At 46.7% G+C, this 27994-nt stretch overlaps 1 protein-coding gene and 1 long non-coding RNA gene across 6 annotated transcripts in view; one reads left to right on the top strand and one right to left on the bottom strand.

The window, feature by feature from the left end:
• YPEL2 (yippee like 2) overlaps positions 1-27994 on the top strand; it is a 65596-nt gene that overhangs the window by 25949 nt on the left and 11653 nt on the right. The window lies entirely within an intron of this gene.
• Positions 14051-27940, bottom strand: LOC114116928 (uncharacterized). Its single transcript, XR_003590766.3, has 3 exons — positions 15282-27940; positions 14584-14694; positions 14051-14298 (listed from the first exon to the last, which is right to left on the bottom strand). It is a non-coding gene; the product is annotated as an uncharacterized LOC114116928 (long non-coding RNA).

Below are 27994 nucleotides of genomic sequence, written 5' to 3' on the forward strand. Positions count from 1 at the left end.
AAATAGTATCTCACTCATCCCTAAGACACCTTTGAGGTAGGTGATGCAAGTCATATATTATATGGATGGAGAAGTTGAGATGCATACAGGTTGTCCAAGAAGTCAAGTCTTGAGTTCTCAAAGAACAGAGGGCAGTGAGTTTGAGCGTGTTCGGGAAGAATTTCTGGAAGAAATTTGAGCTGGGCCTTGTAAGGTGAGCAGAAGGGAGTCTGTGGGGGTGGTAATGGCCTTCAGAGTTGATGTCTTACCTCTTTGGCCTGGTGCACATGGCCTTAGATGATCTGGCAGAGCCTAGCTTTAGAGTTAGGGTTCCTTGCTTAATGTTCTAGTTCAGTTCAGTCGCTCAGTCATGTCTCACTCTTTGCAACCCCATGGACTGCAGCACGCCAGGCTTCCCTGTCCATCACCAACTCTCTTAGTTTACTCAAACTCATGTCCATAGAGTCAGTGATGCCATCCAACCATCGCATCCTCTGTCATCCCCTTCTCCTCCTGCCCTCAATCTTTCCCAGCATCAGGGGCTTTTCCAGTGAGTCAGTTCTTCACATGAGGTAGCCAAAAGTATTGGAGTTTCAGCTTCAGCATCAGTCCTTCGAATGAATATTTAGGACTGATTTCCTTTAGGATGGACTGGTTGGATCTCCTTGCAGTCCAAGGGACTCTCAAGAGTCTTCTCCAACACCATTCAAAAGCATCAATTCTTTGATACTCAGCTTTCTATAGTCCAAGTCTCACACCCATACATGACTAGTGGAAAAACCATAGCTTTGGCTAGATGGACCTTTGTTGGCAAAGTAATGTATGTCTCTGCTTTTTAATATGCTGTCTAGGTTGGTCATAGCTTTTCTTCCAAGGAGCAAGTGTCTTTTTAATTTCATGGCTGCAGTCACCGTCTGCAGTGATTTTGGAGCCCCCCAAAATAAAGTCTGTGAGTTTCCATTGTTTCCCCATCTATTTGCCATAAAGTGATGGGACCAGATGCCACGATCTTAGCTTTCTGAATGCTGAGTTTTAAGCCAAAGGGTTATCGTTGATTCCTTTCTTACTACTGCCCCCCTTTCCCCCCTCCCCCTCCACTCAGTCCCCATATCTAATCCACAGGTAAGTCCTGTTAGCTCTGCCCTCAAAAAAGAAATTTCAAATCTGGCCAGTTTCCACCATCTTCCCTTGTCTGGACTCCAGCAATGAGCTCTTTAGCTGGCCGCCTTACTTTCACTCATGCACCTTACAGCACATTTCCGAGAAGAGCCACAGGAATCTTTTCAAAGTGTAAATCAGGTGTTGCAGGTCCTCTGCTTAAAATCCTGAAGTTAGAATAAAGTTCAACCTTCAAAGCCTTACTTGCTCGCATACCTGCAGTCTCACTAACTTTTTTCATGGCCTTAGATGATCTGGCAGAGCCTAGCTTTAGAGTTAGGGTTCCTTGCTTAATGTTCTAACCTCTTGGCATATCCAGCAGCATTTCCCTGGATATGCAGATAGGGGTATTTCAGGCCTCTGTGCCTCAGCCAGGAGCACGCATTTTTCTTTTTTTGGCCATGCTGCACACTATTATGCGATCTTAGTTCCCCGACCAGGGATTGAACCCGTAACCCCCGCATTTCTGAAGCATAGAGTCTTAACCACTGGACTATCATTTTTCTTTACCTCCTTCCTCTCTCCCAGGAGCTCTTACACATCCTTTCCCTCCTGGAGCTGTATCCTACGAGCTTTGTATCTCTGGGTCAGAACCTGGCCCACGTCAAGAGCTCAATAAATGATCAGATAAACAGAGGGATGGCTCTTGTTGAGCCTTGGGAGAAGACAAGTGATGAGCAAAAAAGACTTGATGTCCTCTTTCCTGCCCCATTTTGGGGTAGAAAGCCTCCTTCACAAGTCCAGGCCAAAGTCAGCACAGGCTTCAGTTTCATTGGCTACAACCGGTGCACAGATGGGGCGCATTGGGGCTTGATGATTTAAAGAGCTGGGTTAAATTCCTGACTGCGGGGAGAGCGAGGGAACTGTGGCTGGCATCGCACAAAGATTCCTTTATTTCATTCCACAGCCACCCCCGGTGTTAAATAATCTATAGATTTCTTATGCAAGTCTGCTTAACGGAAAGATCATTGCCCCAGCCCCCTCCCTGGAAAATAGGCCTTTTCATTTTGTTTCTCTCTTCCATTTAAGAAAGTTCAGGGAGAGAATGTTTCTCCTGTTCTCCCCTCTTGACATAATCTCCTATGCGGTTTCAGAATCCACCCAGTGGGAGTTAGGAGCTGGGAAGCAACTAACTGGAGCAGCGGTGTAATTAAATGATACTTTGTCCTTGTAATAGAGCCTTTCATCTGGAAACTTGACATTCCATTGTTTGGGTTTTTGTTTTGTTTTAAGTGAGTCTGCCTTCATTATGGAGAAGGCGACACAAAGGTACAGAGAACTAAAGCTCCGGGGCTAGCAGAGAGCTGGGAACAAAATCGGGACTTCAGGCTTCCTTCTTATCAACGTAGCTAAGCCTCCATGGAGATGTGTAGTTGTCAGGTTTTAAACAATTAGGGTCCGTATTGATACGGTGGTGGAAAGACTCCTGCACTAGGCTTTCTGTCTTCCCAGCTCTCTCTAGATTCCTAGAGGCCTCGTTGCCTGGAATCAGCTGTCTAACCTCCGAGTCTCAATTTCTCACCAATAAAGTGAGTAATATTTGCTGTGTCTGTGGCCAGTAGTTAGCACTTGTTGCGTGCTTCCTTCGTGCCATGGCCCTAACAGCCCTAGGAGGTAGCCCTACCTTATTTGAGTGTCCGGGGAGCAGGTTTACCTCACTAGGTTGTTATGAGACTGGATGAGATCATGGATGTGTGGGTGGTTTGCAAATCACAAAGCTCTATGCAAATATAAAGTTGTCCCTTTGCTTCTCTTGGCCTTGATATCCCAAAAAAAAAAAAACCAAAAAGGCAAGGAGATGGGTGGACAGGATTGTTACTGCTTGACACTAAGCAAATTGACTTTATACCAAGATAGTTTTGCTTTAGAACGTGGAGCACAGGAGTTGGATTTGCAAGGCTAAGAAGAGGACAGCAAAGCTGTGTGTGTTGGCAGAAAGGTAACAGCATTTGCTCTGTAGGATGCTGGGGGTGGGGGGGGTGCCGGAGGGGGTGCTGCTTTTTGAATCGATGACAGAGCTATCTAGGGAATGTGCTGAGGCCTCCTACAATTGCTTTCTTAGGGGGTGCTGTGGTCTAAATGCTGAAGTGTTTGCACTCATAGGTATTTTGAGTTGGCATGAGGAATTGCTCACGCTGTTGTTTCTCACTTAATGGTGCAAGTCACAGTATAAAAATACACTTTGGTTATAAAATAATAATAGTTTCCATCAGAGCAGTTTCCCCCTCCCTCCCCCCCACCAGTGAAAACAATCTAATGCTCACTTCAGTGGGTACTATCTATTCTGGCAACCTGGATCTTCACAAAGCCTTTCCTGAGAAACTATCTTTCGTCCTTCCCTCACCTCCTTCCTGCTAGCCCTTGGATGGCCTGGCAAGGAGGCCACTTAGGAACGGTGAATTGGACTAATCTCCCGTGAACCCACTTTGGGCACGTTGACTTCATTCCAGGACATAGGTTGCTCTAAGCGCCCTGGGTCCTTAGAGGGAAGGTGTCGGAAGCTGGTAACTCCGTGACCAGCCCAGTCTCCACCTCACCCCCCTCCACTGCTCTGCATGTGAGCAGCTGGGCCTCCGTGTGAGGCTGCAGCCTAATTAGGAGGCAGGTTCTTTTTGTTCCCTGTGGGGTTCCTTTGGGCTCACAGTGGTGGCCTTTGGGTTTTTCCTTCCTGCCTAGACACTACATGCAGCCTCACTGAGAAAAGTGGCAGGGAGGAAGATTCTCTGAAGTCCTGTATTGACCTGGTGGCAGCTGAGAGGCCCACTCACCCACCACCGCTTCTCAGCACTAGCATTCTACACCAGTGACTCCCAAAACACAGTGACGACTTAGAGATGGAACAAAAGCGGGGTACCGTCCAGTCCTATAACTCTACCTGTCAAGGACATGTCTCTCTTCATTCCCACCACCCGCCAGCTTGTCTTCAACATGTAATAAAACTAACTCTCCAAAATGTTAATGCAGTTATTTTTGTCCTGAAAACCTCATGTGAAAAATAAATACAGGAACAGAATTTCTAAAAAAAAAAAAAAAAACACTACACATTTCTTTTTCTCTAAGTGCCCTGGAAAATGTTATAATGAGCAGTGGATTGCATTAGTTGTATTAGTGACCGCAATGTCACGTTAAATGGCATAATTCCTAAAGAACATGGGTCTTGAAGATAATTCTGTGAGCTTACCTAATTTGCAAAATATGTCAAATTGTAATTTTATTAGTTAAGCAGTTTTGGGATCCAGGGATGACAGTTATTTTTGACAAAAAAAAAAAAAAATTAGTAAAATTTGTTTTCCATTCTAGCAGGAGGGGGAAAAGGCAGATTGCGTATAAACATGTAAATGTCTGTCTCATTAAAAATGTCCTTTTTTGTTACTAAAATCGTGGAGACCCAGGGCCAGAGTGATTGATGGGTTTTGAGAAACAAAAGGTTGAGAACAATCGCCATTTCGGGACCCATGCCAAACAGCAGGTGCCTTTGCTTCTTTTGCACTGTTTGCAAAACACTGTCACATGCTTGTCAGTTTCCTAAAGAGCATTTCTGAGGCGCAGTAAAGGCAGAAGTGATAAATTATGGAAGGGTTCCAACATACACCAATACCCCAGTTTAAAGACACAATCAGTTTTGCTTTTGTGAAGAGAATCGCATATCCAGCCTAAAGCTTCTTTTGCGCAACTATTTGATCTTTGAAAGCGCTAATCTCCTGCTAATGAAGAGTTAGTACCTGGGGGGGTGGCGGGAGGAGGGGTGGGGGAGCTGTGTGGGGTGGGGGTGGAGTTGCAGATGAGCTGTTGACCACCCAGGAAGGGGTGACAGGTGAGCCATGTCTATACAGCACATCTCCAAACAAAGGAATGTGGTTATAGTGTTTCTTGGTGGAAAGAGATTGTAAAATATAATCTCTTACCGGATCTTCTCCCTATGAGGCAGAGATTGAATCAATTCGGGGTAAGATAAATCATAAATTAGGCTGGTATAATTTGTATAGCATAATTGTTCAGAGTTGGAACCACCTTCACGGGATATCAGAGGCCTCTGATACACGTGGGTGATGGCAGTGGGGGCTGTGCCTGTAACTTGGTCATCTGTTTCACTGGCTGTGTTCTGTTACTGCATGAATACAAAATATGTACTGTGGGGTGGTGGCACACGGTACTAGTTATGGGGGGTGTGCGTGCGTGCGTGCGTGCGTGCGTGCGTGCGTGCGTGCATGCATGTACGCACATGTCCAACTCTGCGACCTCATGGACTATAGCCTGCCAGGCTCCTCTGTCCATGGAATTTTCAAAGCAAGAATACTGGAATGGGTTGCCATTTCCTACTCCAGGGAGTGTTCCCAATCCAGGGACTGAACCTGCATCTCCAGCGTCTCCTGCATTGGCAGGCAGATAAGTCATTCACCACCCCCCCTTTTTTTCCCCCTTAGAACAATTTAACGAATTATATATATATATATATATATAGCGGGCTTCCCTGGTGGCTCATAGGTCAGTTGGTAAAGAATCCACCTACAGTGCAGGAGACCCTGGTTCAATTCCTGGGTCCGGAAGATCTTTAAAGTCTTTATTGAATTTGTCACAATATTGCTTCTGTTTTACATTTTATTTTTTTGGCCACAAGGCACATGGGATCTTGGCTCCCCAACCAGGCATTGAACCTGTGTCCCCTGCATTGGAAGGCAAATTCTTAACCCCTGGACCACCAGAGAAGTCCCCAAACTCCTTATCATAGGTTCCAACTTGAATCTACTAGTTTATATGCAAATACTGTGCCATTTTTATATAAGGGACCTCAGCATCCGTGAATTTGGTCTGTGAGATGGACCAGTCCCCTTCAGATACAGTAGAATAACTGTCTTTCACCTTATGTTTATCTTAGGTGCTATCTCTCTCTCTTATCTTTTTGGCTGTGCCTCAAAGTTTATGGTATATTAGCTCCCTGACCAGGGATTGAACCTGGGCACCAGCAGTGAAAGTGCCACGTCGTAACCACTGGCCCACCAGGGAATCCCACACCTTATGTTTATCTTAAAGCATTTATCATAGTGTAGTGATTCATACCTCCCAGTAGCCTGTGAACTACTCATGGAGATGATTGTGATGTCATCTTTGTGTTTCTAGCCCCTGGCACAGCTCTTAAATACTGGCCAATTTCCAGTGAATATCTGTGCAAATAACTTGTTAGTTCTCTCAGAGAAAGACAGAATAAGGGGCTCTACATCTGGGGTCCCTGAAATTGTATGTTTAATTCTGCATATGTGCATATTTTTCTAGGGAGGGTTCCATTGCTTTTATTAGATTCTCTAAGGATCCTTGATCAAAAAACCACTTGAGGTCTATCTTTCTAGAAACAAAAGTTCTGGGAAGACTTGGTAGGAGTGACACTGAGATGTCCCTTGAAGCAAGAACTTAGATGTGTGGAAGTGGATGGGGAGGGACTCGTAAAAGGAGCGTCCTGAACAAAGAGTTGAAGGCCCTGGGTGTGGGGGAGGAGCCATCCTTTTGGGTAACATAATGATAAACTATGTGAATACCACTGAAGCCAGGTTGTTGGGAGAAGTTAGGACTTTATTCTGCTGGCAGTTGGGTGCCGCTGGAGGCTTTTGAGCAAGTAATGCCCTGACCAGAGCCTGGCTTTCAGGGGGCAGATATCATGGTGTCGTAGCTGAACTACTGAAGAAGAAACTAGACATGGGAAAACGCGTGCACACGCACCGCAGTGGACTGCAGGCGGTTCGTGCACGTGGTGATCATCCGGTGCAGACTGTTGACCACTGCTTGGGAAAGAGCTGTGAGCATTCTAGGGCTTAGAAAAATTCGCTCTATCCTTTATAGCCATGAACAAGAGGAATTGAGTTCGGGAAGTCACCCTCTTTGGATGGAAGGCAGACCTGTCCTACACTCTGTGAAAATTAATGATCTGGGCATAAGCAGAATTGCTCACCAATTTATTATGAAAGGAGCCTCTGGAGATCAAGTCGAGTGAATCATCTTGTGTTGTTTGCTGCAGACTGCAGGCAGCTGGAGCACAAATCTGCTCAAGTGCGGGCCTTTCTGTGTGGTTGCTTTAAATACCAAAAGGAAATGTTGACTTGAGCTATGAGGCATACCCTGAAAATTAACTCTGTGGTTTGCAGATGCCTGTAAGGTTCCAATCCTAAGATTGGTCTGTGCATTTGTGTGTTGGCCTTCAAGAATGAGACCGGTGATTGCAAGCTTTGTTCCTCGTGAAAATCCAAACTCTTCATCAGGGCACTCTCCTGGAAAGCAGGCGGTGGATGCAGAACCCCATCCCCATGTTTTTTTGTTGGAGCGCCCACACTCCCAAGGTCTCTGGAATGGTAAAGCTGCACCATTGCTTCTTCGGTCGTTTGTATTATTTATTGAAGATGTACCATGTGCTTGGGACTCCTTACTTTACAACAGGCCTTCAAGGTGGGAATTAAGTGACTTGCCTAAGGTGATGGGGTAGTCCAAAATGGGATACAGGTCTGGATGAGTCTATGCCCTCTTAACCATGGTTTGACCTAGGTAGCTCCTTTGTCACTGACTATTTTCTGGGTCTTGCTAATATTGGTGGTCAACCCTATTCCTCTTCCCCTCCTGTCATTTTTCTTGCCTGGAGAATCCTTTTTCTCTAGTGTCCACTCATTCTTAACCAGCTTAAGTATTTTCTAGGATGTCTTCCTTGACTATAGGATCCTCTCCCTCCACTGAACATCAGTAGTACTCACTGCCTGGTTGTTCATTCAGCAATTAGTCATGACTGTCTTGTAATAATATGGTCTATTTTTTTGTGGTTACCTGTACTTTTATGTGTAATCCTCTGGTTTCCTAATAAGATTCTAAATGACCTGGAGTCATAGATTCTCCTAGTATATATCTAGTATTAGAGGCTTCGAACCGGGATTTTTCTAGTTCGACTCATCATGCTACAGGTTAGGAAACCAAGGCCCGGAGAAACTGAGTGCCTCTTGGCTCTGCACTTTGCCACCTCCTCCCCACCACACACACCACCTACCACCTACCACCTTCCACATAACCAGTGCTCGAAAATGCTAGAGGCAGCCCTGGAGGAGAGCGCTGGCAGCTGGGAGAAGGATAGGATCAGGCCGTGTGATCTTGGGCAAGACTGTTCTCTCAGGCTCTCCTTTTTCTTCATCCATCCAAACGAGGCATTATATCAGAAGTTTCCTTCCACCCTCCCCATCTTCTGATTCTATTAATATGATAGCAGCGGGAGATGATACGAGGCAACATAACTCAGTGGTTAACATTATAACATTTGAGTCAGCCTACCCAGGTCCAAACCTGGCCTCCTCACCTAAATAGTTATGTAGCTAAGCAACTCCTGTGTGTCTCGGTGCGTTCATTGAGAAAATGGGAATCATGTTCATCTTAGATGTCTCTAAGATTGTTTTGTGGACATTAAGTGAGGTGATCAGTATAAAGTATTTCTCATGGTGCCTGACTTGTCAGAAATGCTCGGTAAATGTTGTTATCTGCACATCACTAAGCAAACTGAAACCGTTAATTGCTCAGTGGTGTCCCACTCTTTGCCACCCCGTGGACTCTAGCCCGCCAGGCTCTTCTGTCCATGGGATTTCCCAGGCAAGAATCCTGGAGTGGGTTGCCATTTCCTCCTGCAGGGGAAAACTCTGAGACCCAGAGATAGAACCCAGGTCTCCAGCATTGCAGGCAGATTCTTTACCATCTGAGACACCAGGGAAGCCCTAAGCAAAAACCAAATAGAAAGTGGCACTGAAAGAGATGCAGGTCCTGTCACTGTCATCTGTCACTGTGCTGGGCTGACAGCCACAGCTGCTTCCATCCTGCCCTTGGTGGGGTTTACGTGCAGTTAGCTGGGAGGCCTCTCTAGAGTTTAAACAGAAAAACCAGCCCCCTGCCCCCTTCCCCTCCAATCTGCACAGTGGTGTGATTTTGCCTGTGAACCACACATCAGGCAGTTTCAGAGACCTCGAACTACCGCGATAACAGCAGCAGCCCAGGCAGCTGGGAGAGCATTCGGGGCCTCAGTGTTGTGAGCAGCAGCTCAGAACTGCTCTTCAGTTGGGGTGACCTTGTGATGCTTCACGGTGGGGGTAGGGTGAGATGCTGTTTTTCTTATCTTTCAAAAACAAAACCAAGAAAACCATCTCTGGTACCTTTTTTTTCCCAAAGCACTCAGCCAGCTCCCCAGGGGAGGATTTGACCCGGTGACCCAGAGTACCATCTCTGGGGTCAGGGCTGTCTTGCCAAGGAGAACCTCAGCTCTGGATTCCCTCCCCTCCCCGCCTATTGCTGGTGGCTGGACAGTGACTCAGAGGAGGAGGAGGTGGGGAGGAAGAGAGGAGGAGACGGCTCTGCCAGCTGCTGCAAAAACAACATCTCATCAGTCCATCACCTCCCTCCCCTCCAGACCACAGTGATGACAGGGGGCAGCGCAGATGGCCCTGACTCTCCCCTACCCCTCACTCCTAACGCCTTTGGGTTTTTGAAAGGACCGTTTACAGTTGTCAAAAGGGAAATCATTTACCTTTGGAGGGCCCGGGAAATTCCTTTTCTTCCCTGTTTTAACTGGTTCCACCAAGAGCCTTCACTGTAACTTCAGCTCTTACGAATGACGTGCTCAGAGAAGCATATCCCCTGGCTGGGGAAATGGCAAGCCAACTCCAGGATTCCTGCCTGGAGAATCCCATGGACAGAGGAGCCTGACGGGCTGTAGTCCATAGGGTCGCAAAGAGTCGGACACGCCCGGTCACACAGAAAAACAAAAGGGTTCGGTGTGAAACCTCCTGTACTAAGTGAGCCCTGCCAGTTTGGAGTTCAGTGAGCTCCCCCGACCTGTTAGATACTGGGGAGACAGTGGCCTGTAGACGTATGCCTTGCGCTCACCCAGCTTGCACCCAGAATCCTTTGATTCCTAACAAGCCCCCCGTCTGAAGAAGCAGCCCGTAGCAGCGCAAGTGGGGAGCTCCGTCCTGAGGGTTGTCTGGAGCAGCTGAGAAGCCAGCATTTCCATATCATCTTCTGTCCCGTTTGTCTGGTTTTCAAGAGATGCCAAATGTGTCCAGCTTGCCCTCCGACTGCCCCCGCTCCCCCCTGCAGTGTGGACCTGAGCTGTAAAACTGCCTCCTGGGCTCTCCCTGGCAGTCTGAGGTGGCCACTGAACCAGACCTGGCCTTCTCATGTGTCTTTGGAGGAATGTCTCCTCTTAGGATCAGGCCTCTCTCTCGCCCTGGGGTGGTGGCTGCCTTGCTTGCTTCACCCACAGCCGGTCCCTCCCCCTGTACGTGTCAGACGTGCCACTTGGCAGGCGGGGCTCCGAGGAGTCCTTTGAGGTCCATCCCAGACAGATTCACCCAGGAAACCCAAGGGGAGAGGAAGTGAGAAAAACCAGACTTCCCGGAGCTCCTCTAAGCTCCATGTCTCCGTATATCTTGATCCTCCCCTTTGCAGGAGAAAAAAAAAAAAACAAAGTATATCTGTGGGGAAGGCGAGAGGTCCTCCCAGTCTCTCCCCTTCTCTATAAAAACACCAGGCCAGGCTGCCCTGGGCACTGTGGGGGCAGGTGCTGGGTAAGCACACAGGAAGGAAAGCTGATAAGATAAAGTCTGACAAATCTAGGTCACCAGGCTGCTGCCAGACACCTGTGAGACTAGTCACCTTGACACTGACAGGAGGGAGGGTGGACTTTTGTTCAGGTTTAGGGGCCCAGGCTAGCTGGACTTCACAGGCCTTTGTTTGTCTGTTTGTTTAATAAACATTGCTTGAGCACCATTAAACCAAGCCAAGTCATGTGCTTGGGTGCCCCGGGCCCCTGTGTGTGTGTGTCTGATAGGGAAAATCTCCTCCTGGATCCCAGGCCTGGAACCAGAGCTAAAAAAAGCAATGACATCATGCAAAAGCCAGTCTGGTCCACTGACTTTCAGAGTGGGGGCAGCCAGTCCCTTGGTAGCAGGGCAAGCCTGTTTGGAGTCTTCATTCCCTGTTCCTTCAGCTAGATCAGGGGTCAGCAAAACTTTTCCTGTAAAGGCCAGGTAATACATATTTAAGGCTTTGCAGGCCTTCTGGACTCAGCTCTATGTGTGTGCATGCCAAGTCGCTTCAGTTGTGGCCGACTCTTTGTAACGCTCTGGACTGTAACCCACCAGGCTCCTCTGTTGATGGGATTCTCCAGGCAAGCATATTGGAGTGGTTTGCCATTTCCTTCTCCAGGGGATCTTCCCAACCCAGGTATTGAACCCATGTCTCTTATGTCTCCTGCATTGGCAGGCAGGTTCTTACCACTAGCGCCACTTGGGAAGCCCCTCAAGTCTGCAGTCATAGAAAATACATAAACGAGCCAGCCTGACTGTGTTCCGGTAGCACTTGATTTACAGGACAGGTGAGAGGCCCCATTTGGCCCCAGAGGATTGTTTGCTGACCCCTGAGTTGATGATTGGAATGACCATTATGAGATTGGTGTTGGGGAAATGGGTCAGTATGATTTCAAGAGGTGTCCCAGATCAACAGGGGGGCTCCATTTGGTAGGGATAGTACAGGAGTTGATGGACGCTGTTCAGTGGCATGGTCTGATTGGTGCCAGAGAATTCCTCTGCATGGGCCAAACTGCAGCCTCAGCCATCTAGTGTGCTGGTCCCCACCAGAGGTTACACGGTGCCTGAGCCAGACAGTGCCCGTAGTTTCAAAGAATCTCATCACTTCCATGAGAAAACAGCGTGGGGCCCTGTGGGCAGCGAGTCATTAGCACCCCCTTACGAGCCCGGGCTGCCTCTGCCCTAGGGCCTGGCTTTGCCACTGAATGTCGAGTGTGGCCTTGGATAAGGCACATGACCTCTCTGACCATTCAGCGTGTCCTGAGTACTGCTGTATGAGGCAGTGGGGATGCAGAATAGGACAGGATCAAATTCTTGCCCTGAAGCAGCTCATGATCTAGTGGGCAAAAGAAACAAGTTAACTATTACAGGATGTAGTGAAACACAGGCTTTGAATAGGTGATTATTTAGGCTGCTTACAGGGGCAGAGAGCAAGATTAGTGTTTACTAAGTGAACAAGGAAGGGGAGTCCATTCCCAGCAGAGGCATCGAGACATTGCAGAGGAGATCCAGCCTGAAGAACCACAGGTAAGAGGCGGAGAGGGCAGGTAGAGGGAAACAGGAAGTCAGCAAGGGTGGATCACATGGGCCCAGAAGGCTGGGGAAGGAGTTTAGGTGCAATTCTGTATGCTGCATGCTCTGGAGAACCATGGAGAGTTTCCAAGCAAGGGAGTAATAGCCTTTGGTTCCGCTCAGCTTCTCTCTAACTGCTCTAAACCGTATGCCTATGAGCTTTGTGTGAAGAGGAATGTTGATGTTGTATAAAGTTAATAAGTGCTGATAATTAAGCCAGTGGCTGTAATTAATAACCAAGCTCAGTCCATTCCTGGCGATGCTGTCAGCTAAACGGCAGCCAGATAAATCACTGGCCAACACCCAGCACCCGTGACTCTGAGATGAAAGCCTCTCAAAGTACTCTGGGACCTGGGTTATCTGGTTCGCTGGGTGAGATGCTTGCTCTCATGTGAATACCTAGCTTCTTGAGCTCACTCACTGAGCAGCTCGCTCACTCACTAAGCAGGCAGCATGTATGGATTTTTTTCCTATTACTTTCAAGGGAGAACTGAGTTGCAGAATTCAGATGACTTTGGTGTATGTAGTTTTGAGGTATAGGCCAGGGAAAAGTGGAGGAGATTAAGTGGCTTCTACAACCTTCATGTCTTTGGCCTGAGAGTAGTTGAAACTGGCTTTGGAAGAGGGAGATGCTTGGGCAGTGATTCCCAAGTCAGAGAGTACATCAGAATAACCTGGGATAAAATGGCTTGTTTCCAGGTCCCAGAGGTTCCTATTCTGTCGGTCTGAATGTCACTGGGAAGCCCCTACTAGGGGAAGGAAACAAGTCTCCTAGGACACCAGGTTTAAGGAGGGACTCTATTTGGGTTAAAGAGTTGGAGACGACTGAGTGAGTAACAGTTTCACTCCGTTATAGGCTATTGTAAGATTGAGTATGGTTCTCTGTGCTATACAGTAAGTCCTTATTATTTGGTGGTGTCCGACTCTTACGAACCCGTGGACTGTAGCCCGCCAGGCTTCTCTGTCCATGGGATTTTCCAGGCAAGAATACTAGAGTGGATTGCCCTTTCCTTCTCCAGGGGATCTTCCTGACCCAGGAATCTAACCGGAGTCTCCTGCATTGCAGGCAGATTCTTTACCAGCTGAGCTATGAGTGAGGGAAGCCCTCATTATTGGTTATTGTAAGATATTGAGTAGAGTTCTCTGGGCTGTACAGTTGAGTCCTTATTGTTTACCCATTTTATATATTCGTATGTATCTGTTCATTCCAAATCCCTAGCTTCTCTCTCCCTACTCCCTCGCCACCACCCTTTAGTAACCTTGTCTGTGAGTCTGTTTCTGTTCTGTAAATGCTTGATTTGCATCATGCTTTTAGATTCCACATATAAGGGATTAGCATGGTATTTGTCTTTCTCTAGTGCCCTTCAAGTCCCTCCAGGTTGCTGTACATGGTGTGATTTCATTATATTTTAACGATTGAGTGATATTCCATTGAATCACATCTTCTTCATTCATTTGGCATGGACACTTGGGTCGCTTCCATGTCTTGGCTCAAATATTGTAAATATGGGCTTCCCAGGTGGCTCTAGTGATAAAGAATCTGCCTGCCAACGTAGGAGTCAGTCTTGGGTTCAAGACTTGCATTCAGTCTCTGGGTTTGGGAAGATCCCCTGCAGGAGGGAGGGCATGGCAACCCACTCCAGTATTCTTGCCTAGAAATCCCACGGATAGAGGAGACTGACGGACTACAGTCCATAGTGTTGAAAAGAATCAGACACGGCTGAAGCGACTCAGCACACACATGAGCATGGAGGTGCGTGTATTTTTTCAAATTAGCATTTTCTCCAGATACATACCCAGGACTGGGATTGTTGGCTCATATGGCAAATCTCTTTTTTTAGTTTTTAAAGGAGCCTCCATACTGTTTTCCACGGTGGCCCCACCAGCACATTCCCATCAGCAGTGTAGGAGGGTTCCCTTTCCTCCTCTCATTTCCATTTTCAGGTGAAGAAAGTGAGGCTTGGGCGAACTGAGTTGACCAAAGGGGACTCAGCTAGGAAATGGAAGTGGTAGAACCAGAGTTGGAATTCAGATGGGGTGTGCACCCCGTCCCCAGCCCACTCCCCTAAGAGCTCTACCTTGAGCCCTGTTTCTTGCTCTGAATTAGCAGAGGAACTGAGAGCCCAGCCTCCTCTCTTGGTCCTTCCCTGGCTGGCTGCCTGGCTCTGAAATCTCCAGGTAACTTCCTGTTCCTGGGGTTTAGCCCTTGAACCAAACCCAACACCCCATGTTTCCTTGGGGTGTTTTTTCATTTGTTTCTGGGTTTCCCGGTACATACACAGTTGTGGCAAACTGGGGAAGGGGCAGAGGAAGGGCACCGGTGATCCTCAGACAGGCACAAGAAGAGTTCTTCTTTCTTAAGCTGTTTACCGATTAGCTCCCTTTGCTCCTGAAACCAGAAAGAAGAGGAACTCAAGAGTCAGCAGGGCTCAGAAGCCCTAATTAATTTGTGGTCCAACTGGGTCAGGGGGAGTGACCCTGGGCAGTGGCCTTTTTTTTTTTTTTCCCCAAGGACACGTCTGCTGAGGCTCAGTGGGTTGGGTTCCCAGCCCTGCTATCTCCCCACCCCCCAGCCTGGGGGAGTTAGATCTCCTGTGAAGCTCACCTCTGCCTATTCCGTCCCTTCCTCCCCAGCCCTCTGGACGGGCGCCTCCCAGTGTTAAGTTGCCCCAAATACCCAGTCTCTTATTTCACATTCTCAGGCAAAGATCCCACAGCCAAGGTGCCCTTTCAGCTTAGCTTTCCCATCGGCTGCTCGCTGACAGATAAGCTCCTAAGAGGAGGGCGGGGTTGGGCTGGAGAGGCTGGTAAACCAGCGGGCAGACCCCATTGTGCCCTTTGTCATGGGGCACACTGGGCCCCACAGTGCCACTGGAGGGTTTGATGGGGTGAGCCCTGGGTGGGGCCCCCCGGCCTTAGTTGGCAAATGGAACTTGACTTGGCTGAGGCACAGTCATACATATACTTAGGTTTTACCTTTGGCTGGAAATCGGAGGCAGAAAGCCTGAGCGTCCAGAGACAGGGAAACTCTGTTCCATGTGTGCGCAGGCTGGGAGAAGCCCAGCCTGTTTGAACCTCCTCTGCCACGGCTGTGCCAGACTCCCCGTCCAGGCCTCGCAGAGACGTCTCGTCCCTCGGGCTGGCGGGAGCTGAGACACGAGTGCTGCTGCGGGTCGAGGGGGGAAGAAGCCAGTGGACAGAATGTTCCTGCGCCTGGGCGGGCCAGCCAGCCACGGCACAGGCCGGGTCCCTGGGAGGCGAGCTGAAACCTTGCTCCTTTCTGTAGCCAGGCCATATCTTGAGTCATGGTCGAGTCCCTGCCAGAGGAACTGGTGTTAGTGTAGCTTTCTGAAGTGGTAGATGGACTGAAAAATGAGAGTGACGGGGAGGTCTGCCCTGTTAGCTTCGTCAGTCTCACTGCTCTGGGAAATGGACGTGGACGCTGGACTTAAGCTACCATTCGCTTCCCCCTTCATTTGCAGCCAAATCAAATACCTGGAACCTGGTTGTAGGCATTGCTATGGTGTGTGGAATTAGTCCATCCTTCGAACAGTCCCAGGGAATTTTCCCAAGAAGGGAGAATACAGGCCAACCATGGCCTCCTTGGAGGTAGGTGTCAGTGTGAGAGTACCCAAGAACTGGGCCTCTGTGTATAAGTTGGTGTCCAGAATATATTTAAAACAATACCCCAAGTATCCAGAGACAGATTTAAAAATGTGTTCAGAAAGGTAGCAATTTAATGTTTCTCTTGGAATAAGCCTGGCCTGTGCATTCTCCCAGGAGCCTTTGCCTAGGGAATATGATTAAAAATAGATCTGAGTAGCACTTCCTGCTTGGCAGATGGCTGATAGCAAATGCTAGGGCTTGCAGCTGACCTTTCCTTTCTGAAATCTGCTCTGTGTTTCCATGATGCTAATTGAGTCCCTCACTAGACCTAATCAAAGAGCTGGTTGCAGAAAAACAGGGCTTGCTGTCCTGGGTAGGCTCTGTTCATGGAGCAACTTGAAAGCACTGGAATTTGCATGGGAACACCCACTCAGTGGTCCAACTGGCTGGTCCTTGTTTAAAAACTAACAAGTTCTGCTTTCAAAGTTGCTGTCCAGTGCTGTTAAGGATCCCACACCCTCTCTCCGCCCCATCAACAGGAAAGATCAGTGGGCAGGGGAGTGATGTGTATGCAATAGACCAGGCTCACCAGCACTTCCAAACAAAGGAGCTGCCCCTGGCGTGGGGGTGGGGGGTGCTTTTGAGTTTAACTTCTGGCTGTGGCTCTGTCCTCATCGGTTTATCTTTTAAAAAATTATTTATTTATGGCTGCACTAGGTCTTGATTGCTGTGCAGCTTCTCATTGGGGTGGCTCATGGTCCTTGCATGAGTAGGCAGATTCTTTACCACTGGACCACGAGGGAAGTCTCCATCAGCTGTCTTATAAAACAGGGATAATACCTGAGACAGTGCCCTGAGGTGGTATCTAACTAGGGGAGATACAAGATACTGTTGTTTTTCTTATTATGTAGCGAGCATTTGGGGTCTGCTGCTCACTGAGTTATTATCCAACCCTGGGAAAGAGGTGCGCATAGGCAGGTTGTGCTGCGGCTGTTTCAAGTCCTCTTCGTCATCTTCACCTTGGAGGAAAGCCCTCTGCTGGAGTTTAAGCATCTTCTGGACAGACTATTTATACCCTCTGGGGCTACGCAAGGTCTGGGACATTAAATATTTGTTGATTTAAAGTTACAGAGGTGCAGCATTCTTTCTTTCTTTCTTTATGGCTCTGCTGGGTCTTCACTGCTGCACAGGCTTTGCTCGAGTTGTGGCAAGCTGAGCCTACTCTCTGCTTATAGTGCACAGGTTTCTCATTTGCGGTGGCTTCTCTTGCTGCAGAGCATGACCATAGGGCACATGAGCTTCAGTATTTGCGGCACATGGCCTCAGTAGTTGTGATTCCCTCTCTGGAGCACAGGCTCAGTAGCTGTGGCACGTGGCCTTAATTGCTCTGCAGCATGTGGGATCTTCCTGGACCTGGGATCGAACCTATATCTCCCGCATTGGCGGGCCGATTCTTTTTTTCTTTTTTGCAGGCAGCTTCTTTACCACTGAGCCACCAGAGAAGCTCTCAGCCATGTCTATATTATTGAACAGTTAGCTCTCACCCCACCCCATGTCTCCTATTTTTAAAATATCATAGACTGTGTTACTGTGGGAAAATCTCTTTGCCCAGGAGATGATTTTCCAGCGCCTGATATTTCAGTGTGCCGGGGAAGAAGGTTGAGCACCAGAATATGTGGCAGGGATTTAAGTCTCTAAGTCTTGAGGATGAGTCTTATCAGGAACTAGATAAGATAGACCAGCTGATGTAGCAGAAAAGACCTTTTATCCAGATAAACAGGAAGTTCAAAAAACACCAGAAAAGAGGTCTGACTCGGAAATGTTCCTTCACTGTGCAAGGCGTCTACTCTCTTGAGAATATGGACTCATGGAATATTCACCCTCGTAAGAAACCTCAGTCAACCCCCTCATTTCACAGATGACGCAACTCCCAGTGCAGAGGGGCAGGGCTCTGCGTGAGGAAGGCATGGAGTTGGAGGCAGATGATGAAGCCTTGCCTGGCTGGGGCTGGGAGCAGGCCGGCTGGTTGTTCTGACCCGCTGGTATTCTGTCTCTAGACGGAATACTGAGAATCTCCAGTGCCCAGCTTTTGCGTTTTGGCAAGCACGTCGTGCACAGATCTTTTTAATATTTGTATCCTCGAGTCTTTTTCATAAGAGCTCACTGGCTGTGATTTCTTCAAACCCTTTAAAATCACATTGTCTCTTCCTTCATAACTATTTCCCTAAGATGAAATGAAAAAATCAGGTTAAGAAGACAGTGAGAGACTCTGTGAGAGTAAAACCGTGCCGCGTACAGGAAATTTGAAGGATACTCCCACTTCTCAAGGGCCTGGCTTATGCTAGTCACTTTACTCTGCAAGGTGGGTACTGTTACCCCACTTGACAGGTGAGGAACTTGAGACCAGAAAGGGGAGCATCTTCAAGAACACACAATAGAGAAAATGCCAGAAATGGGATTTGAATCTAGTTCATCGGCTAAGCTGGGAGAAGCTTAGCCCATGGAAGGAAACGGCGATGTAAAGCTATAACCAGAAGTATTTTTTGGCACCAAAGGATGTAAAGATGAAGGATTATCAGAGCAGCTGGCAGCAGAATGGGGTTCCTCGGGAGGCAGGGTGTTCACTATCCTGAAAGTATTTAGGCAGAAGTTTGGTGGAAATAGGGCTTCCTAGGTGGTGCAGTGGTCAAGAATCTACCAGTCAGTGCAAGGGGACAAGAAGAGACGCAGGAGACAGGAAGATCCCCTCTAGTAGGAAGTGGCACCCCACTCCAGTATTCTTGCTGGGAAATCCCCTGGACAGAGCAGCCTGGCAGGCGATAGTCCATGGGGTTGAAAGAGCCAGACACAGCTGAGCACCCTTCAGGCTTCAGTGGAAACGGGGACAAGAGCCGTGCCTCAGGTGAGTGGATGACCCTGGGGCGCCTCGAAGCCCGGTGATCTCTGAAATTAAAACTGGATAAAGTCTACATATATTTTGTTTTGTTTGGAGATCCTCCGTGGCTGTGGAGGCCTTTTGCCACTATCCCTAACCTGCAGTCCACTTCCTGAGATTCCTACGGACTGTGATTAGTTACTTCTCTTTTTGAAAGCTCCCCGAAGCATTCTTTCAGCTTCCCTGCTCATTCTGCATCATGAAGTCCAAGAGCCCAAAGAAAGGGGAGTGGATTTTTAAGGACTTCTTTGCTTTTCTTTTTCCATGGTTTGTGAAATGAGAATCATTCATTCACTTGTTACCTGGGAGAGCTGGTTTCAGGCTAGGTTGCCGAGAGCATTCTCTTGGTGGCCCTCAATCAGCCTTAAGCATTGTTAAATTTACAAATTAAATTTTATCCATTCTCCCAAGAGTGACCAAGCCCTGGTGAAATGATTCATCCTAACATAACTCACAGGAAGCTAATTGGTAGACCAGAATTCTAATTAATTTACAGTGGAACAGATAATCCCGAAAGCTTGGATGTGTGTTATCTTCCTTGAAGGTAAACCCACTGAGCAAATGAATTAAATTTAGGCAGTTGCTGAGTAAATATGGAATCAGAGCAGAGGAGGGTGAATAGCTTAAGAGACTTTCATCAATTTTGACAGCTTGATCCATCCTTCTTTTTCAAAGAGACAGATTTTCCAAGTGAACACGTTCTAGAAAAATCTTGGGACCTGGAGTGAGAAGCTGTAGGTTTATGTATTGACCTTGACTTACAAGCTTTGGGAAACTGGGTAAGTCACTAGAAAGCTCTGGACCTCAGATTCTTCCTCTGTTGTTTTGGAGGTAAATCAATTAATATATGTGAAAGATCTTTGTACATTCAGAGGCCCTTTAAACATGTCAGTATTAGTCTAATTCTGTTGAGCTCCTTTTAGGAAGTCACTTGGACAGCAGCCTTGTCATCCCATCTTCATTATTCCTTAGATTTTGGAGCCAGACTGCCTGGGTCACTGTCATCTGTTGGAATTTGACCCTGTGTTGGCATATGTTTTAACCTTTCTTTGTCTTTCCTCATCCGTAAAATGGGATTGATGAAAGTACCTCCCTCATTAGATTGTTGACAGAATTAAATTACCTGGCTTATATAAATGATTTTGAATCCTGTCTGGCATATGTTGGCTTAGTTGCTCAGTCCTTTCTAACTCTCTGCGACCCCACCGACTGTAGGTTAGCAGGCTCCTCTGTCCATGGAATCCTCCAGGCTAGAATACTGGAGGGGATTGCCCTTCCCTTCTCCAGTGAAAGTCGCTTAGTCGTGTCCAGCTCCTTGCAACTGTATGGTCCATGGAATTCTCCAGGCCTTAATACTGGAGGGGGTAGCCGTTCCCTTCTCCAGGAGATCTTCCCAACCCAGGGATTGAACCCAGGTCTCCTGCATTGCAAGCGGATTCTTTACCAGCTGAGCCACCAGGGAAGCTCTGTATGGCATACAGCAAGCACTATGTAAATATAAGCCATGACTATTATTATTTCACCATTTCCAATTTATTTTAAGGAGCCATCTCAATTTGGGCTTCCCCAGGGGCTCAGTGGTAAAGAATCTGCCTGCAATGTAGGAGACACAGATTCGATCCCTGGGCCGCCCACCCGCCACCCACCCCCATAGCATGTGGCTTCAGTCTTGCAGGGGACCCTTTCTGTCTGGATTGGCTGCAGGGGAAGTCTTGCCTTGAGAGTCTGTAAGTTTTGCCCACTGGCTTTCCAGAAATCCTTTGTAGTGTCAGGACATTTTCGTTTGCCAACGCCCAGTCGGCTTTGGGAACTGAAGGGTATGCTGAAACCTAAATCCGAGAAACTGATCATGTTCTTCCTAGATATATTAATTTGCTTTCTTTTTACCTTCGGGGGCTCATAGTAAATTGTGTTTAAAGGCCTGAAAAGGTTTCACACACATGATTTCATATGCTCTCAAAATAACCCTTTAAAAAAAAAAATCCCTCTCCCCCATATTGCCCCTCCCTGCATTCCTCTTCCCACCAGTAACCACTAGTTTGTTCTCTATGTCTGTGAATTTGCTTCTTCTGTTTTATTCTCTAGTTTGATTCCACACACAAGTGATATCATGCAGTATCTGTCTTTCTTTGTCTGACTTCACTTAGAATAAAAGTCCATCTTTCTGCAAATGGCAACATTTCATTATTTTTTATGGCCAAGTAATATTCCATTTTATATATGGAGAAGGCAATGGCACCCCACTCCAGTACTCTTGCCTGGAAAATCCCATGGGCGGAGGAGCCTGGTAGGCTGCAGTCCATGGGGTCGCAAAGAGTCGGACACGACTGAGCGACTTCACTTTGACTTTTCACTTTCATGCATTGGAGAAGGAAATGGCAACCCATTCCAGTGTTCTTGCCTGGAGAATCCCAGGGATGGGGGAGCCTGGTGAGCTGCCATCTGTGGGGTCGCACAGAGTTGGACACGACTGAAGCAACTTAGCAGCAGTAGCAGCAGTATATATATAAATAACGTCTTCTTTATCCGTTCATTTGTTGGTGGACATTTAGGTTGCTTCTATACCTTAACAAGTATAAATAATGCTGCTGTGAACACTGCGGGTAGGGAGGGGTGTGCATGTATCTTTTTGAATTAGTGTTTTGTTTTTCAGATAGATACCCAAGAGTGGAAGGACCTGATGGTTTTGAGAGAAATTTGAGCTCCATTATTTTAGCCCGCTTAGAAGTTTTATTTTTATTTATTTATTTTTAGGTGACGCTATGCAGCACGTGGGACCTTAGTTCCCCAGCCCGGGATCGAACTGGGGTGCAGAGTCTTAACCACTGGACTGCCAGGGAAGTCCCCCCTCCAGAAGCTTCAGTTTTATATTTGAATTGCAAAGGGCCCAGCTTTAATGACTGGCTGCCATTGCATCCTGATTCCACCTGTTATCTCTCTGTCTCAGAAGCCATCCCCCCCCAGCAGACATGTCAGGCTTTCTTCTGTAGAGGACAGGGGCTAGTCTGCTCATAGAAACGCCCCTCCTCTGTATCCTTGTGGAGAATGAAAGTGTCCCAGGCCTTCTTTGTGGAGAGAGAGGAAGAGTTCAGGTTGTAGCGAGCTGCCAGCATCTGCTGAAATTGAAAGGTCTGATCATCAAGTAACTTAGATCCTGAAGTCTCCACATTTCAGCAATAAAATGTGGTACCCAAGCCCCACACCACCTTTTGTTTTTGCCATTCAGTTCATTGTATCATGTATGCTCCCATGCCCTTGGAATTTCATGACTCCACCCTGCAGATATTTCCTCCTCTAGAGCCAGTCCCTTCCCTGCCCCTCCCTTCATCTGGTTCAGGAACGGGAGGACCTCCCAGAGCTCAGAGGCAGCCAAGCTTCTGCCCCTAGGCAGAAGCACACACATTGCTTTTTACCCCATGTAGACCTCCAGACAGATGTGTGAAAACTTTCTGCAAACTATAAACGCATACAAATGGCTTTATTCTTTCCTAATCTTTTCCTGGTGACCTGTGTCCCAGTGTGGAAGTCCTACACAGTGAGGAAATTCTTCCCTTATAATGAACCCAAGTCCTCTTATTTCCGTATCAGTCCGCTTTCCTCCTTTTTTGCAGATAAAAGGGAAGAAATCCCCTTTGATTGTCTTTCCTCTTAGCTAATTGCTCAGAGTCTTTAAACTGCACTTGGGTTCTAATTGTGGAAGTTTTCATCATTTTCATTGTTCTTTATTATTACCCTTCCCACTTTCTCCATATGCTTCCTCAAGGGTGAAATTCAGACAAGATTATTTTGCTTGAGTTTCAGCTCTTTGGAATGGAGCCTGTGGTTTACTTTGACCCTGAATAGCAAACTCCACCAGACTTGGATGCAGAAAGGAATGAGAAAGGAAAACTGACCTGACCTTCCCCAGGAGAATGTTGAGGTGGGGTGTTCAGCCAACACCCAAGGGAGGAGTTTTACTTATCCTTTATTGCGTCTCTATCTAATACCTATTTTACCTTCTCCCTGACAAGGTACAGAGTACAGCATATAATACCATGAGCAAATCGGTAAAGACAGGAAGGAGGTTTGTGGCTGCCAGGGACAGGGAAATGGAAGGTGACTGGTAATGACACAAGATTTCTTTGTGGGGTGTGAAGATGTCCTGGAATTAGATAGTGGTGATGGTTGCACAGCCTTGTGAATATAGCAAGAGCCCCTGAATTGTATACGTTAATGGTGACTTTTATAGTAAGGTTGTGTCTACCATGCCATGAAGTGTACACAGTATTATTTATTTCTTATACAAATCTGTTGTGAATGTGAATACAACTTTACTGTGCCCATTTTATAGATTAGGAAGTTTAATCTCAGAGAAGTAAATTGGCTTGACCAAGTTAGTAGCATTGTGAATGTATGGCCACGCCAAGGCTCCACCTCTAGCAGTTCCATTTCTTCAAAGCCCATGTGATGGACATTGTGGCTATGGACGGTACTGTAACTGGTAAGGGTCATCGGCAGCTGCGGTGCTATCCCTGTATTTTTATGGATTTTGAAGAAGCAGATCGAGTCACCCTTCTCTCTGCTGCAGGCTCCTGCAAAGGCCAGAGAGGGAAGGTGGAGAACTCATCTCTTTTTCCCTCTGCACTTGGTTTACCTTGTTTTACTTCTTGTTCTCAACAACTTAGGACATGGGCATGTTTTCCATCCACAGGTGTAAAAGATGTGGAAGCCCAGAGGGTAGATGATTCTCCCACAGTCGAGCAGAGCTAGTAAGTTGAAGTTGTGAAGCCAGGATTTTATGCTGAATTTCTGAGATGAGATCCTCTCCTCATGTGCGGATACCCCAGGGCAGCTCCGGTTGTTACAGCTGAGTAATCAGGTGGGCCTCTGCCTGCCTCATCCCTGGGCACCTCCTGGGGCACGAACTCAGTTGATCATGGGTGACCTTCCCAGAGAAAGACTGAGAGGCCCTCTTTATGCTAGGAGGACTTCACGCCTGAGCCTGTTTGAGAGAAGGAGGAATCCGCATGGTTGCTCTGTTGCCACCTCCCCCGACAAATATTCATTTTTTCAATGGTCCTCCTGCGTTTGAAAGGAATTGCTGCTTTCCAGACTTTCAAAGGGGCCAGAAATCAGTGGTTTTGGCTACCAAACAGGAAACTCAAAGCCTTTCCGTTCCTTTGAGCTGGCTGGAAGGGCTGGGTCTGAAACTATAACTTTCCTTTAAGGACAGAAGAAAAGTTTGGGGTAATTTTTTTTAAACAACAACAACAAAAAAAAACCCCTTTCCTGGAGTCCTGAATACCAGCCTTGGTTGATGCACAACATGGAAAAGAGCTGCCTTGTTGCCTGGCAGTCACAACGGCAAACAAATGTGTCTGGCCGTCTGTCTGGGATCTCCTGGTCTGAAATCCTGTTTGCCCCATTCTGATTGCTCCCTTCACTGGCTTTCAGTCTCCCCACCTTCAGTACCACCCTCCCTCAAGGGAGCGCCAGGCCGCGCCTGGCCGTGCCAGGCTGGGCTGGGCCCCACAGGATACAGCGACCCAGCCGGGCTATTCTTGTCTGTGTCTATTTGCAAGATGCCTGTTGTTCTCCGTGAATGTTTTTCTCATCATAAATGTTGGCTTGGCAGCGGCCCAGTGTGGAAGCCATGGCGGAAGAGCTTGCAGAATCTCTCTTGTCCTCAGAGACTCAGCTGGTCCCGGTGCGGGGCCGGGGAGACAGGCTCATCGATGCTGTCGCTAGGAGGGTGCCTCTGTAGGTATCGCCGCCTGATGGGTTCAGCCGTCTTTGCAGAGCATGGGCCGCTGCCAGCACACCCTCAGGAGAAGACCCCTGGAGGAGCCAGGGCAGCCTTGGGAGGCGCCTCTGGGTCTGATTGAAGACTCTTCTCCATGTGCCCTCCCCCACCCCACTCCCTAGAAATTCAAATGTGTGTCAGGCTAGAGAAAGCCACTCTTTTTTTTACTTTTCATATGATGTTTTTTAAATTAATTTATTCTTGCATTCCTATACAGTTAACAATGAGAAAACAGAAAGAGAAATTAAGGAAACAATTCCATTCACTGTTGCAATGAAAAGAATAAAATACTTAGGAATAAATCTACCTAAAAAAAAAAAAAAAAAAAAAGATCTAGATATATAGAAAACTATGAAACACTGATGAGAGAAAGCCAGTCTTAGGCCCTGCCTTAGAACCCCTAGAACAGTCACCTCCAAGTATTTAAAGTCACATACGCCTACCAGGAAAGTGTTTTGAGCATGTACTCCTAATATGTCTGTTTATTTATAAATGGTATACATGGGGTTGCTAATTTGTACATCATAAACATTTACTAGAAATTTTTAATAATTTATGCAATTTAAAAGGATGGAAGAAAACACAATTATAACTTTTTAATCTTATTTTATTGAAGGTATAGATGATTGAATATGCTCTCTTTTCGGGGTTGTGGGGAAGTCTTCATTTATCACTTTCTGATTCAGTAATTCAGAAAGTGAAATTGTTAGTCACTCAGTTGCTTCTGACTCTGACCCCATTGAAGTAGGACCTGCCCAGGCTCCTCTGTCCATGGAATTATGCAGGCCAGAATACTGGAATGGGTAGCCGCTCCCTTCTCCAAGGCGTCTTCCCAAACCAGGAATCAAAAGTGGATCTCGTGCACTGCAGGCGGATTCTTTACCATCTGAGCCACCAGGGAAGCCCTCAGTGATTCAGAGGTGTGCCCTTACTGAAAACGTCTTTACAAAGAAAGGTAGATTCAGGTGGAATCTTTGTGGGAATTCCCTGGTGGTTCAGTGGTTAGGACTTGGCACTTCCACTGCTAGGGGCCTGGGTTCAATTCCTGATTGGGGAACCAAGATTCTATTGGATTTCACTAACAAGAGTATATTTTACTGTATGTAAAAATAATTTTTTAAAAAATCCAATGAGTTTTGACACATGCGTAGTCTTACGCACCACAAAAATCAAGATGAGAAAATAATTCCATCTCCTATGTTACTCCTTTGTAGTCAATCTCACCCCTTACCCATAACCTCTGGCAACTACTGATCTTCTTAGCCTAAAGCATTTCAAGCTCATCCATATTGTTACATATATTAACATAGGTTTTCATTACATTTGACTAATTGAAACTGCCAAACTCTGTCCAGATGTGGCCATTTTGCAGTGTCCTTGAGAGCACTTGGTTTTGTCAGTTAAAAAAAAATTTTGGGGGAATTCCCTGGTGGTCCAGTGGGTAAGACTCTGAGCTCCCAGTGCAGGGGGCCCAGGTTCAATCCCTGGTCAGGGAGCTAGATCCCACATGCTACAACTAAGACCCAGAGCAGCCAAATAAATAAATAAAAATTAAAAAAAAATGTTTAAAAAAAATTTTTTTTGGATCATTCTAATAGGGCTATGTCAGTTGTTTTTCATTTGCATTGATTTTATTTTGGGGGGCTCCAAAATCACTGCAGATGGTGATTGCAGCCATGAAATTAAAATACGCTTACTCCTTGGAAGGAGAGTTATAACCAACCTAGATAGCATATTCAAAAGCAGAGACATTACTTTGCCAACAAAGGTCTGTCTAGTCAAGGCTATGGTTTTCCAGTAGTCATGTATGGATGTGACAGTTAGACTGTGAAAAAAGCTAAGTGCTGAAGAATTGATGCTTTTGAAGTGTGGTGTTGGAGAAGAGTCTTGAGAGTCCCTTGGACTGCAAGGAGATCCAACCAGTCCATTCTAAAGAGAGCAGTCCTGGGTGTTCATTGAAGGACTGATGCTAAAGCTGAAACTCCAATACTTTGGCCACCTCATACGAAGAGTTGACTCATTGGAAAAAACTCTGATGCTGGCAGGGTTTGGGGGCAGGAGGAGAAGGGGACGACAGAGGATGAGATGGCTGGATGGCATCACCGACTTGATGGACATGAGTTTGAGTGCTTTTTCAGAGCACAAGTTTAAAATTTTGATGAAATCTAGCAGTTTTTTTCTTTTATAAATTGTACTGCTGATGTAGTATCCAAGAAGTCTTTTCTAATGCAAAGTCACAAAGATTTTCTCCTGCATTTTTTTTCTTAGTAGTCCCCATTTTGAATTAGTTTTTTTGTACAGACATTTCAATTTTGAACTACAAAGATCATATAAAATGAAAACATTGCTAAATACCAGTTCTCTCTGTAGTACAAGTTTCTTTGGAAAAGGAATTAGGTTTCCATTCCCTGTCAAAATGTTGCCTTTACTTTGAAGGGGCAGATTTAGTGTGCATGGTTTTTTTTTGTTTTGTTTTTTTTTTAAATATTGCCAAGTCAGTATTTTGTCAGCAACTTTTTGTTCAGGTAGTTTGGAATGTTTCTTTGCAAAGGAAAAATGCATAACCTTACATTTTTAAGTACTTGGGTATAAATGAACCTCTTTGGGCTACTCTGAAGGTGAAGTCGCTCAGTGGTGTCTGATTCTTTGCGACCCCGTGGACTGTAGCCTACCAGGCTTCTCCATCCATGGGATTCTCCAGGCAAGAATACTAGAGTGGGTTACCATTTCCTTCTCCAGGGGATCTTTCCGACCCAGGGATCGAACCCGGGTCTACTCGCATTGGAGGCAGATGCTTTAACCTCTGAGCCACCAGGGAAGCCCATGGGCTACTCTATCCCATTATAAAAAATTGCAAGGATCCTACTGTTTAAGATCCTATTTTTATAACATCAATCTCATTATTGACGTCTTAAAGCACAGAAGCAGCAATTTTTTTTTTTAAGGAAGTTGGAGGCAATTGACTCATGGGATAAATATTTTGTAAATGATGCCAGATTTTTCATGCTATGTGTTGCAGGTTCAGAGAGACATTGAAGACACGGTTCATGTCTTCAGGGAGCTCACAGTCTAGTGAGGGAGTTAGTCAGACAGGCAGTTGAAGTCAAGTGTGCTGAGAGCTAAAAAAAAAAAAAAAGGAACAGGCAGTGAGCAAGACGGGTCCCATCCATGGGTACCAGTGGGTGCCTCTTCTTGGGGAGGTCAGAGAAAGCCTTATGAAAGAGAGGAGGCTGAGCTGAGGCTTGAGATTGGTCAAGTGAAGGAACCTCCCCGTCTTAGGGAGGATCGTGGGCAAAGTTGGTGAAATTCAGGTTCCAGGAATTGCTCATGCTTTGGCCTGACTAGAGGAAAAGACAGTGGCAGAGT

Source organism: Ovis aries, chromosome 11, assembly GCF_016772045.2.
Source record: "Ovis aries strain OAR_USU_Benz2616 breed Rambouillet chromosome 11, ARS-UI_Ramb_v3.0, whole genome shotgun sequence".
Lineage (NCBI taxonomy): Eukaryota > Metazoa > Chordata > Mammalia > Artiodactyla > Bovidae > Ovis > Ovis aries.